This window comes from Physeter macrocephalus, chromosome 1 (assembly GCF_002837175.3).
Source record: "Physeter macrocephalus isolate SW-GA chromosome 1, ASM283717v5, whole genome shotgun sequence".
Taxonomy (NCBI): domain Eukaryota; kingdom Metazoa; phylum Chordata; class Mammalia; order Artiodactyla; family Physeteridae; genus Physeter; species Physeter macrocephalus.
The window spans coordinates 73,216,625-73,229,386 of NC_041214.2; positions in this window are offsets into that span (position 1 = coordinate 73,216,625).

Genomic DNA, 12,762 nt, shown 5'->3' on the forward strand with positions numbered 1-12,762 from the left:
ATTTACAAGTAGCTCATGCAGCTCAATAAGAAAAAAACAAACAACCCAATCCAAAAATGGGCAGAAGACCTAAATAGACATTTCTCCAAAGAAGATATACAGATTACCAACAAACACATGAAAGAATGTTCAGCATCATTAATCATTAGAGTAATGCAAATCAAAACTACAATGAGATATCATCTCACACTGGTCAGATTGGCCATCATCAAAAAATCTAGAAACAATAAAAGCTGTAGAGGGTGTGGAGAAAAGGAACACTCTTGCACTGTTAGTGGGAATGTGAATTGATACAGCCACTATGGAGAACAGTATGGAGGGTCCTTAAAAAACTACAAATAGAACTACCATATGACCCAGCAATCCCACTACTGGGCATATACCCTGAGAAAACCATAATTCAAAAAGAGTCATGTACCAAAATGTTCATTGCAGCTCTATTTACAATAGCCAGGACATGGAAGCAACCTAAGTGTCCATCAACAGATGAATGGATAAAGAAGATGTGGCACATATATACAATGGAATATTACTCAGCCATAAAAAGTAAGAAAAAAAAAATGTCATGAAGAGCCTAGTGGTAGGACGGGAATAAAGACACAGACCTAGTAGAGCATGGGCTTGAGGATATGGGGAGGGGGAAGGGTAAGCTGTGACGAAGTGAGAGAGTGGCATGGACATATGTACACTACCAAACGTAGGGTGGATAGCTGGTGGGAAGCAGCCGCATGGCACAGGGAGATCAGCTAGGTGGTTTATGACCACCTAGAGTGGTGGGATAGGGAGGAGGGAGGGAGACGCAAGAGGAAGAGATATGGGAACATAGGTATATGTATAACTGATTCACTTTGTTGTGAAGCAGAAACTAACACACCATTGTAAAGCAATTATACTCCAATAAAGATGTTAAAAAAAATATTTGCCACATTCATCTAAGTCCTATCTATCTCTTCATTCCTTGTACTTTTATGGTTCCCTGAATATTACTAGTCATTACCCTTCTCGTCTTTATCTTGCTACAAAGGGCAGTAAACAGCACAGCTCTGAAATTTTCCAAGAGTTTTTTGTGTTTTTCTTTTGTCAACAAGATTATTTTCTTCAGGGATTTCTCATCAAATGCCATTATGATCTATAAGTTATTTTACTCTTAACCACAACTAACTCCAGTTTTGAGGCTTATCATTTTGACTCTAAAACAGAAAATTATTGAATAGCAGCCAGGTAGAAGCAAAGTATATAGAGTGGCTAATGGCAAACATGAAACATTCCTTAGGTGGAAATTTATCAATGTCTCCTAAACAAGTGTCTTTTGGACAATTTTGGTGTTATTTTGAAACAAGATAGGTAAAACGAAGTTAAACAGTCTCTTTACTGAAGAAATTCCCAAAGCTCTTTGTATGGTAATGTGCATTATGAATCTTTGAGAGAAAAATATACTATACAGCCATTCTCAAACTTACTTGATTAAAAATACCTTTTTCTTTTTTTTCCTTAAAGAATCTTCCTTGACTAGTTTTCTGGATAGCAAAGTAGATAGAGAAATCATGAGTTACCTTGCAATTCAAATGAGATCCATGGACCAGCAACATGGGCATCACCTATTAGATTAGAAAGGCTGAATCTCAGACACCACCCTTACCTACTGAATCAGCATCTGCAAGATTCCCAAGGTGATACTTTGCATATTTAAGTTTGAGAAGACCTGGATTAGAAGATAATTCTGAGTCCAAGGAGACAAACATTTATATTTAGATAAGCATATTGCACAATCATCTCAAATAATGCCAGTTTGGCATAAGGATTACTTCGAGTGGAGGCAATTGAGAATCAACAGATACAGAAAGAGTTGTCTGCCCTCTCCTTATTTGCTTAAAAGTGGACATACATTTGCCTTTGAGGATGGTGCCCACCTCCCATACCAGGGAGAGAAGAGATATGCTTATCTTCTAAGATGGAGAGTTGACACCATGATGAGTTTGCATAAACAGACCTTACTAAAATAGTCCTTATCTTCCATTAGTTCTTTCATATATTTCCTAGTTACTTTCCCACAATTCTTTATCTCTTGAAGCCCAAACCCTCTTTCCTTTGTTAAAAAGGAATGTAGGCCCTGAGTCTAATTGCTTCTTTGAGTTTTACGTCTTTGGGGGGGAATTCCTATGCACATAAATATTAATAAAATTGTGTGCTTTTGCTCCTATTAATCTGTCTTTTGTTAGTATAATTTGCAGGCCCCCCACTCACTGAACCTAAGAGAGTAGAGAAAAAGTTTTTCCTCCCTGATACAAGCTCCATGAAGGCAGGAATTGTTTTGCTCACAGATGTATCCCAAGCACTCAAAACAGTGTTTGTGGAACATCATAGGTATTCAATAAATGTCTGTGGATGTAATGACTTATTATCCCAGCCAATGCTTTAATTATCCATTATATGCTCTCCATAGTATTTAATCTTAATGGAACATTATCGATATTTGATGCCTCAAGGGGTGGATCCTGAGCTTAGGGAAGAAACGGTAGTCTTCCTGAGAGGCATCACTACAGAGTAACTTTCATCCACCCAGATAGACTAAATTTATTGCCTATATTATGAAGGACACTTTTAAAAAATGGCTATAGGAAATAACCAATAAATATATATTCCATAGGTCATAGAAATGGGATTTCCTGAAGTGTTTTATCATTAGAATACTTAAATTGACTGTATTTCAGCAACTTCCCTTCAAGTTCTCCAAGATCAATTTTATTTTATTCTGTGAGGTTGTCTTTCTGCAGGGTTTCTCTCATGTGTGATCTTCACTCTGAGCCTCTTCCTCCCATCTCTAATTCTAAGTCACATTCCTATAGATTATAAGCCTTAAACTGCCACATGGTTTCTAACACTAATGTGATTTGCAGTTAAACCCCTGATGATCTTTATAAATTGAGATAACGGATTTAACTCCTATTAAGAGTAATTACAGAACAGCTTTGTGGTAGAATTATAAAATATGGACACATTTCCTGATTCAATAAAGTGGAGCTTTCATATTGAAAAATACTGTAAAAGCATAATTCAAAATAAATATGTAGTTAATGGAATCAAAGGCATCTTTAAATGATGACAAATATAGTATTGTTTATACAGGGTCTGAAGACATACTGAAGAATCTCCTTCCCTCTACCATCACCACAAAATAGCTCTCTCATAACGTTAATACAGATTCAAATTGGCCATTAGTAACTCCTTAAGAAACCCAGTCCTTCACCTCTGGTCTTGCAGTCCTTCCAGTATCTGCCTTCTCCAACTATTCCCTCCATACTCTATGCTCTAACCTAGACTATTTGACATTTCTCAGAAGCATTTCATTTCTGTGGACCTTTGCTCAAGCCATTCCCTAGAATACCTAGGCCACTCTTCCTTTGCTCACTTCTCTGCCTATGTTCCAATAAAGTGAATTCAAGTAAAGTATAGACCCTTCAGAGCATAGCTTAACTATTAGCTCTAGGAAGACTTCTCTCACTTCTCAGGATGAGCTTTACTGTACTAGGTGGTTGTATCTCTTCCAGATAAATCACTTTATGTCTGTTTGGGAATATGTTGAATCCCTATCTCATTACATATACTCAATTAGGTCTTGGTAGATTATGAGCTGCTCAGGGATAGGTGTCATGTTTTTCATCTACATATTCCTAGTACCTAACATCACACACTCATTCACTCATCCAATAATCATTTTAAGGAACTCAGAAAATAGAAGACCAGTGAATGAATGAATAATTTGACCCGGAAAGGATGTAAGCAGTGCAACTCTTCTAAGCAAGGCATATCCAAATTCTATTTAGTATATCATTCCTTTTTTCATTCAGTCTTCAAATGTTTTATGTAATATTATCAACATTATAGTATAACAATAACCACAACTTATATCCACGATGAAGCAAGCACTGTGCTAGGTACTTTGAAACAGAGAGATAGATTTCTTTCTTTGAAGTACTTAACGGCTTTCTCAAATTCCAAAAAAAAAATAAAATTCTACTTCCTTGGTAGTTTGTGTCTTTCAAGAAATTGATCTATTTCATCTAAGTTGTTGAATTTATGTATTCCTACTTGAGTTCAAGTATCCCTACTCGAGCAGTTATTTGTACATTCGTGTTCATACAGCTTTATTCACAATAGTCAAAAGTGAAGTAAACTAGACATGAAAGGACAGCTATTGTATGCTTTGACTTATATGAGGTTCCTAGAGCAGTCAGATTAATAAAGAAAATGGAATGGTTGTTTCCAGGGGCTGGGAGGAGGCAGGAATGGAGAGTTATTATTTAATGGGTATACAGTTTCAGTTCAGGAAGAAGAAAAAGTTCTGGAGATTGACGGTGCTAATAATTGCATAACAATATGAATGTATTTAATGCCACTGAACTGTACATGTAAAAAATGTTAAAATGGTAAATTTTATGTTATTTATATTTAACCACAATAAAAAAATTCCTTATAGATTAAAGTACAAGATATAACAAACTAAGACAAAAACGCTGGAAGAAAACATGGAATATTTTAAAGTTTGGATGATAAAGACACAATAAATAAAATTAAAAGATAGTAGAAAGAAAATTTGATACATAATATACAAAGAATTCCTTCTAAACAATAAGAGAAAGCAAATAAACCAAATATAAAATGGACAAATGATTGAATAGACAATTCAGACTACACAACTCAAAACAGAACATATCTAAAAATAATTCCTCATTGATTAAGTTTTAAGCACAACAAGCTAACTATAAAATATTAGCAGAAAATACAGCACGTTTTGGAAATGCTTGCTACACAAAATACCAAATCCAGAAGCTATAAAGAAAACATAAACATATTTGGCTATCCAAAAATTTTAAATCCATACTACAGAGGCACCATAAAAAAGTAAAATGGCCATCAAAAAAGGCCTGTGATATTATATTTTTTAACACAATAAGTTGTATATAGGATTTGTTTCATAGATATAGTTAACGAATTATAATTAACATTTACCTGAGAGTCACCTCCAGAAACCACTAAGAACATTCTTAACACAAAGCCATCAGTAATGGGCCATTCAGCATCTTATCTTTTTCATTTTTTACTTAAACTTGTAAAACTTGTTTTTTGACCAGAAAAATGTTGAAACAAGGAAAACATAAAACAATAAAAAATGGCTCAGTATTTTTCATATCAACTTAATCATTTTATTATGTGCATATTATTTTAAGCCATCCACTAATAAAATGATCCAAACTAAAAAAAAGTAAAAAGATGACAGAAAATTAATATATAAAGTATATAAAGAATACCTACCAATTAATAATAAAAGAAAAACAAATCAAATAAAAGATAGGCAAAAATAAATGATTCAAAAACGAAATACAGCTGATTAACATAAAAAGAGTTAACTTTATACATAATCAGGGAAATACATTTAAAAATATTAATGAAATAAATTTTTACCTATTAGCAAAATTTTGAAGGTAAATAATGTCCAGATTTGGTAAGTTCCTCATCACACTGCAGAAAATATAAATTGGTACAGAAATTTTGAAGGCAGTGATAGGTTTGATCAATATCTAAAATTTGCATATCCTATGACCCAACAGTTATTTCTAGGCATTTATTTGATACATGTAAAGAAGGTACTTACTACAATATTATTGTAATAATAAACTTTTGGAAAGCAGACATTATCATCAATAGAGAAATTCTTAAATTTTCTGTTGTTCATACTATAGAATACTATGTAGCAGTTAAAAATAATAAATTAGATGTATATTTTTTAATTTTATGAAATTTTTTATTGCATGATTTTTAGATTCTATAGTGCTTTACAGTTTTCAAAAGTTTCACACAGATGACTTCATATAATGCCATAATAACTCCCTTTCCCTGTATTGCCCCTTCCCCTTTCCCTCTCCCCACTGTAACCACTAGTTAGTTCTCTATATCTGTGAGCCTGCTTCTTTTTTGTTATATTCACTAGTTTGTTGTATTTTTTAGATTCCACATATAAGTGATATCATACAGCATTTGTCATTCTCTGTCTGACTTATTTCACTTAGCATAATGCCCTCCAAGTCCATCCACATTGCTGCAAATGGCAAAATTGTATTCTTTTTTATGGCTGAGTAGTATTCCATTGTGTATGTGTGTATGTATGTATGTGTGTGTGTATATATATACATATATACACCACTTCTTCTTTATCCATTCATCTATTGATGGACACTTAGGTTGCTTCCATGTCTTGGCTACTGTAAATTGTACTGCTATGAACATTGGGGTGCAACTATCTTTTCAAATTACAGTTTTTGTTTTTTTCAGATACATATCCAGGAATGAAATCGTTGGGTCATATGGTAGTTCTATTTTTAGTGCTTTGAGAAACTTCTATAATGTTTTCCACAGTGGCTGCATCAATTTACATTCCCACCAACAGTGTCAGAGGGTTTCCTTTTCTCCACATCCTCACCAACATTTGTTATCTGTGTTCTTTTTGATGGTAGCCATTCTGGCCAGTGTGGAGTGATATGTCATTGTAGTTTTGAATTGCATTTCTCAGATGATTAGCGATGTTGAGCTTCTTTTCATGTGCCTATTGGCTATCTGCATTTCGTCTTTGGAAACATATCTATTCAGGTCTTCTGCCCATTTTTTAATCAGGTTGTTTGTTTTTTTGATGTTGAGTTGTATGAGCTGTTTATATAAGTTGGATATTAACCCCTTATTGGTCATATCATTTGCAAATTGCTTTTCCCATTCAGTTGGTTGTCTTTTTGTTTTGTTGATGGTTTTCTTAGCTGTGCAAAAGCTTTTAAGTTAAATTAGGTACCATTTGTTTATTTTTGCTTTTGTTTCCATCACTATAGGAGACATATCCAAAAAAGTATTGCTACAATTTATGTCAAAGACTGTTCTGCCTATGTTTTATTTCCTCTAGGATTTTTATAGTATCTGGTCTTACATTTAGGTCTTCAATCCATTTTTGAGTTTATTTCTGTATATGATGTTAGAGAATGTTCTAATTTCATTCTTTTACATGTAGGTGTCCAGTTTCCCCAGTACCACTTATTGAGAGACTGTCTTTTCTTTTGCTCTCTTTGTTATAGATTAATTGATCATAAGTGTGTATATGTATATGTACTATCATGGAAATTTCATAGATACATTAGTAAGTAAAAAAAGTTGCAGAAAAATATTTGTAGAATGATCCCATTCCTATAACAAATTACAAACAAACCATATTCAATCTGTTTCCAGGTGGTGGTAAAGCAACGCTTTCTCTACATGCATGATATTTCTCCAGGAATGTATTCATATATTGTACATACTTTTTGGTTTTGGAATAGATGAAATGCAAACACTTACATGTTTTTAGAAGTAAAATTTTAAATAGGGAAACACAGAAGATTCAGAGGCTTTGAAATTCAGAGGTTCTGAAAGCTCATAAAACACATTTTAGAACCAGGAGAGGTCTGAATGAAGGCTCCAGTAAAACTCTGCAGTGGGGGGATCTGTCCACAGCACAGCCTTTCCTCACCTCAAAATAGGAGAGGTTCCCAAGGGCTTTTGTGGCCTTCCATTTCCTGTTCTTTTCTCCCTATCTCCCTGATTGTCCCCAGAGTCCTGGATCAAGAATGAGATAGGCCTGGGAGGGGATTACTCCAAAGCAATGAAAACCTCCCGCAGTCCTTCCAGATCCAAATTCCTGCCCCCCCTCCACTACCCTCTACTTACTACTTACTTAGCATTAGAACCCAGCAGCTTTTGATGTGACAGCCCCACGATTAACAGCCATACTGCACTGTTGGGGAGAGCCCTGCAGCCTGACACAGACACCCCTGTTTCTCACCATGTATAAAAAGCAGCTGGTCATTGAGTGCCTCCAAGGAGACTCAATTGTCTGTGTGGTTCGTTAAGGCTACTTATATATTTTGGTAAGCTTTCCTGTAAATGAGTCTTTATCAGTTTAACAGTGAAGGTTAGATTGATATTGTTTAGTTAAGATGGGTAGTTCTGTTTATCAAGAGCCAGGAAGTATGGTCCAGAAACTGTGCAAAAGACTTTACATACATTGCTCAGTTTAGCTTCCTCACATATAATTATGAGGTAAGAGCTATTAATATCTCCATTTTATAGGTGAATAAACAAACAGTAGCTTAAAAGTGTTAAGTGTCCAAGTTCACTTGGTTAGTAAGTAGCAGAGTTATGACTTAAACCCAAATTTAAACCCAATCAGTCTAATTTCTAGCCCTGTACACTTAACTATCACAAAACGGTTAATGTGGGCTCATCAAGGGAAAACTGTTACTTAACAAAATACAGCCTAAGGCTTACAGCTTTTTAATGCAAACTATTTGCTTAATTCTGGGGATGTTTTATTGGCAAGAATTACATGCAATAGCAAGATCACTCCCATAAATAGTTTGAGTAGACTTTATTGATTTCATTCTCTAAAAATCTGACAGCAGGACAATGTCATCTTCCCATTTTACAGATAACACCAGCAGCAATTTTTAAATTAGCATTGAACATAACCATTCCAGATTCATTACACTGGAAAACGTCCCTCCTCTATCCATTGATGAAGCTAAATGCTTCTCTAAGGAGCCCTCAGAAAAGCCTGTGCCAAGAAATGGACCTCAAAGTACATTCAGGTTTTAAACACCTTAAAACTTAGGGTAGATAACCTTTCCCTATTTCCAATACAGGGACTGCCATGCACCTTTCTAGACTCCTATTGGGAAAGCACATTCCTTTACATTCACTCCAGACTGGAGATCTGATAGAAGCAAAGATACTCTTTAACTGTGGCCCAGTGCAAGGAGGCATTCACATCTGCCACCCAGACATAATGTCCCTGCACCTCTAGCCACAGAAAATAGGGATTTGGTGAGAAGAGGAAGCTGGAATAAATAAGAAGAGCCTCCAAATTTTAATGACTTAATACTTTACTTCAGAACCCATAAACAATTCCTACCATCTGGCTTCATTTTATTTTTTATCACACGGGAGGGAATCTCAGCCTACTACATGATAAAAAAAAAAAATCAGGATCAAATTCCTCCTTTCTCCCCAGCCCCCACTTCCAGCTCTGAGCCCAGAGTTTTGCAAAGCAAATCTTTGCTATTACTCTTACAGAGAAAGAATTTTGGCATGGAAGAAAAAGAACTCCAAGTAAGACAAGCACAAAAGGTGTTTTGTTTCTTTCAAATCAATGTAATTTATACAGCTGTGTATATGAGCAAAGCTGCTTCAGGGAAGCAGATCCAAGCAGGGACTTTCAGGTCTTGGCACCATGTCCCTCTGAGCTGTTCTTGAATCACTTCACCTCACTCTACCTTTAGTGTCTCCATTCAAACATTCAGAAAAAATAAAGGGAATAAAGAGAACCCTGAATAAAAAGAACTAAATTGATTAGACAATAAGTATGGTCACTCTGTGTTCTTTTCAAGAAACTGCATCACTTTAAAAAATAGCTTTTTAATAAATGAACAGTATATAAGTTACAAGTTTAATGAAAGCAAGTTGTCTCAAGTTTTATAAAGTTCAGCCCTTCGTTCATGGCTCTGACACAGATTGGAATTTTCAGCCAGAGCCAACTCTTACCCAGGGGTGAATTCCACACATACTTTCATACTCTAGAGGAGAAAACAAGGCAAACAAAGTGTTGAGTCTGTTGAATGAGTGAATGAGTAGGTCAAAAATGTCCTCTCATCATTATTGCTTGTGTTCAAATTGAATAACATTTGGCAATACAATTTTAATTTATGGGCCAAAGATTTCTGTTACGATGACTCTTCTCTTTAAGTTATCAATGTGTCTTTTTATTGCTTCACAATCAATTCAATCATGTATAAAGAAGGTAGCCTTACTGATTCCCCAACGTTCTATCTATGCCTTAACCTCATAAAGAGGGTCTACCTGGTATGGTGATATGAAAAATAACTAACGCTCATTGGGTGCTATGTATGGGACAGGCAGAGAGTAAAAAAACTCTGCATATATTAACTCATTTAATCCCTACAATAAGCCTGACTAAACGATGATGATGATGGTGATAATTTTATACATGAGGAATCTGAACTTCAGAAATGTTAAGTAAGTGGAGTTTACCCAGACAGCAATTGTCAGTGTCTAAGTTTGAAAGCCCAAGTCTGCTTTTTGAAACTGTGCTCGTATGTATGATATATTGTATTAGAAAGAGCACAGGCTTTGGATATATCCAGACCCTAGGGCCAAATCACAGATTAGTCATTTACTAGCTGTGTGACATCAGGAAAATTGCTTCACCATTCTGAGGCTCAAATTCCTCAACTGTAAACAGATATAACAACAAGACTATCTCATAGGAATATAGGGAACTTTAGAAACAGACCCTGACTCCAAAGGGGTTCTAAATACATTGAACTTTTGTTTTAGTTATTATTAATAATATTTAAAAGTCCAATAATAGTAAAGGCCCCACTCCATTTCCGTACTTGCTGACAATCTGGAGAATATGATTCTAAGACTTTCCTCTCAGGTCTGCCCTTTAAAAGCCAGTGAATTTTTTTTACAGTTTAAATATTCTAATTTCAAAATGCTGACGTTCTCCTCTCCTAAGGCACAGTTAAGGGGTCCCAGAGAAAAGCTGGTAACGCTGAATAGAGTGCCTTGGAAACGATGTGTCTCTGTAGCTATGGGGCAGTGACAGTGGGGGAGGCGTCACTCCAAGGCAGCCAGCTGCTCAATGTAAAAGCCAGTGAATTTTTGAAGAACCTCTGGGTGATAAATAGGTCAAATTACCTTTCTACCTTTTCAAAAGAAAAAGAAATTCCATCAAGTACATTCCCAGTTTTATCCCTAAGGGCTAAAATAAAAGCTGCTGTATCAGCAGAGATTGTATTATTCTAGAATGTTTTCTCCTAGAACTTTGGACTGCACTATTCTCTTAGAATCCATTTCCTATCACTTTTGAGATCAGGAAGGCAATAGCATAGTATCAGCCACCACAGGAGAGCAGAAATATTTTTCATTTCCATGATGTACATGAAAATTAAATTTAATTATTCCCCAACATGTCAAAGGCACTCATCAAGTTAGGCTGGTTTATACTGAGCAAAAACTGTGAATAAGATTTAATTTGGAAATAATTGTTTCAGCAAATCTTCCTGAACTCTGAGGAGGAATTACTATTTGTGGCAATACATACGGGAAACCTAATGTGCTGACTAAGAAATGCCATTTGAGGCGGAAAAGCTGTGAAATTCACGGCATGTACTAATTTCACCACATAGTAAATCTTTCACTGAAAAGTTATGGACTATAATGCCTTGTCCCTAGGAACCAGCCCGCAGAAAGTTATGACTGCATTAAAGGAGGCAGTAGGGATTTATAGAATATCAACCTTATCAAATTTGACAGAATCCTTTCAGAATGAAAAAAATTGCTGACAGGCAAAAACATGGTCATTGTGGATGTCTGGGCTGTTTTGACAATGTTACATAAAATACCAGAGGAATCAGACCTTCAAGATGGCAGAGGAGTAAGACGTGGAGATCGCCTTTCTCCCCACAAATACATCAGAAATACATCTATATATGGAACAACTCCTACAGAACACCCACTGAACGCTGGCAGAAGACCTCAGACTTCCCAAAAGGCAAGGAACTCCCCACGTACCTGGGTAGGGCAAAAGAAAAAGGAAAAACAGAGACAAAAGAATAGGGACTGGACACGCACCTCTGGGAATGAGCTGTGAAGGAGGAAAAGTTTCCACATACTAGGAAGCGCCTTCACTGTTGGAGACACGGGGTGGTGGGGGGAAAGCTTCGGAGCCGCGGAGGAGAGCACAGCAACAGGGGTGCGGAGGGCAAAGCAGAGAGATTCCCGCACAGAGGATCGGTGCCAACCAGCACTCACCAGCCTGAGAGGCTTGTCTGCTCACCCGCCGGGGTGGGCAGGGGCTGGGAGCTGAAGCTCGGGCTTCGGTCGGATCACAGGGAGAGGACTGGGGTTGGCTGCGTGAACACAGGCTGAAGGGGGCTAGTGTGCCACAGCTAGCTGGGAGGGAGTCTGGGAAAATGTCTGGACCTGCCTAAGAGGCAAGAGACCATTGTTTCGGGGTGCATGAGGAGAGGGGGTTCAGAGCACCGCCTAAACAAGCTCCAGAGATGGGCGTGAGCCGTGGCTATCAGCGCGGACCCCATAGACGGGCATGAAATGCTAAGGCTGCTGCTGCAGCCACCAAGAAGCCTGTGTGCAAGCACAGGTCACTATCCACACTGCCCCTCCTGGGAGCCTGTGCAGCCCACCACTGCCAGGGTCCCGTGATCCAAGGACAACTTCCCCAGGAGAACACATGGCGCACCTCAGGCTGCTGCAACGTCACATGGGCCTCTGCCGCCGCAAGATCGCTGCGCATTCTGTACCCATCCCTCCCCCCGGCCTGAGTGAACCAGAGCCCCCTAATCAGCTGCTACTTTAACCCTGTCCTGTCTGAGCAAAGAACAGATGCCCTCAGGCGACCTACATGCAGAGTTGGGGCCAAATCCAAAGCTGAACCCCAGGAGCTGTACAAACAAAGAAGAGAAAGAGAAATTTCTCCCAGTAGTCTCAGGAGCAGTGGATTAAATCTCCACAATCACCTTCATGTACCCTGCATCTGTGGAACACCTGAATAGACAACGAATCATCCCAAAATTCAGGTGGTGGACGTTGGGAGTAACCGCAGACTTGGGGTTGGCTTTCTGCATCTAATTTGTTTCTGTTTTT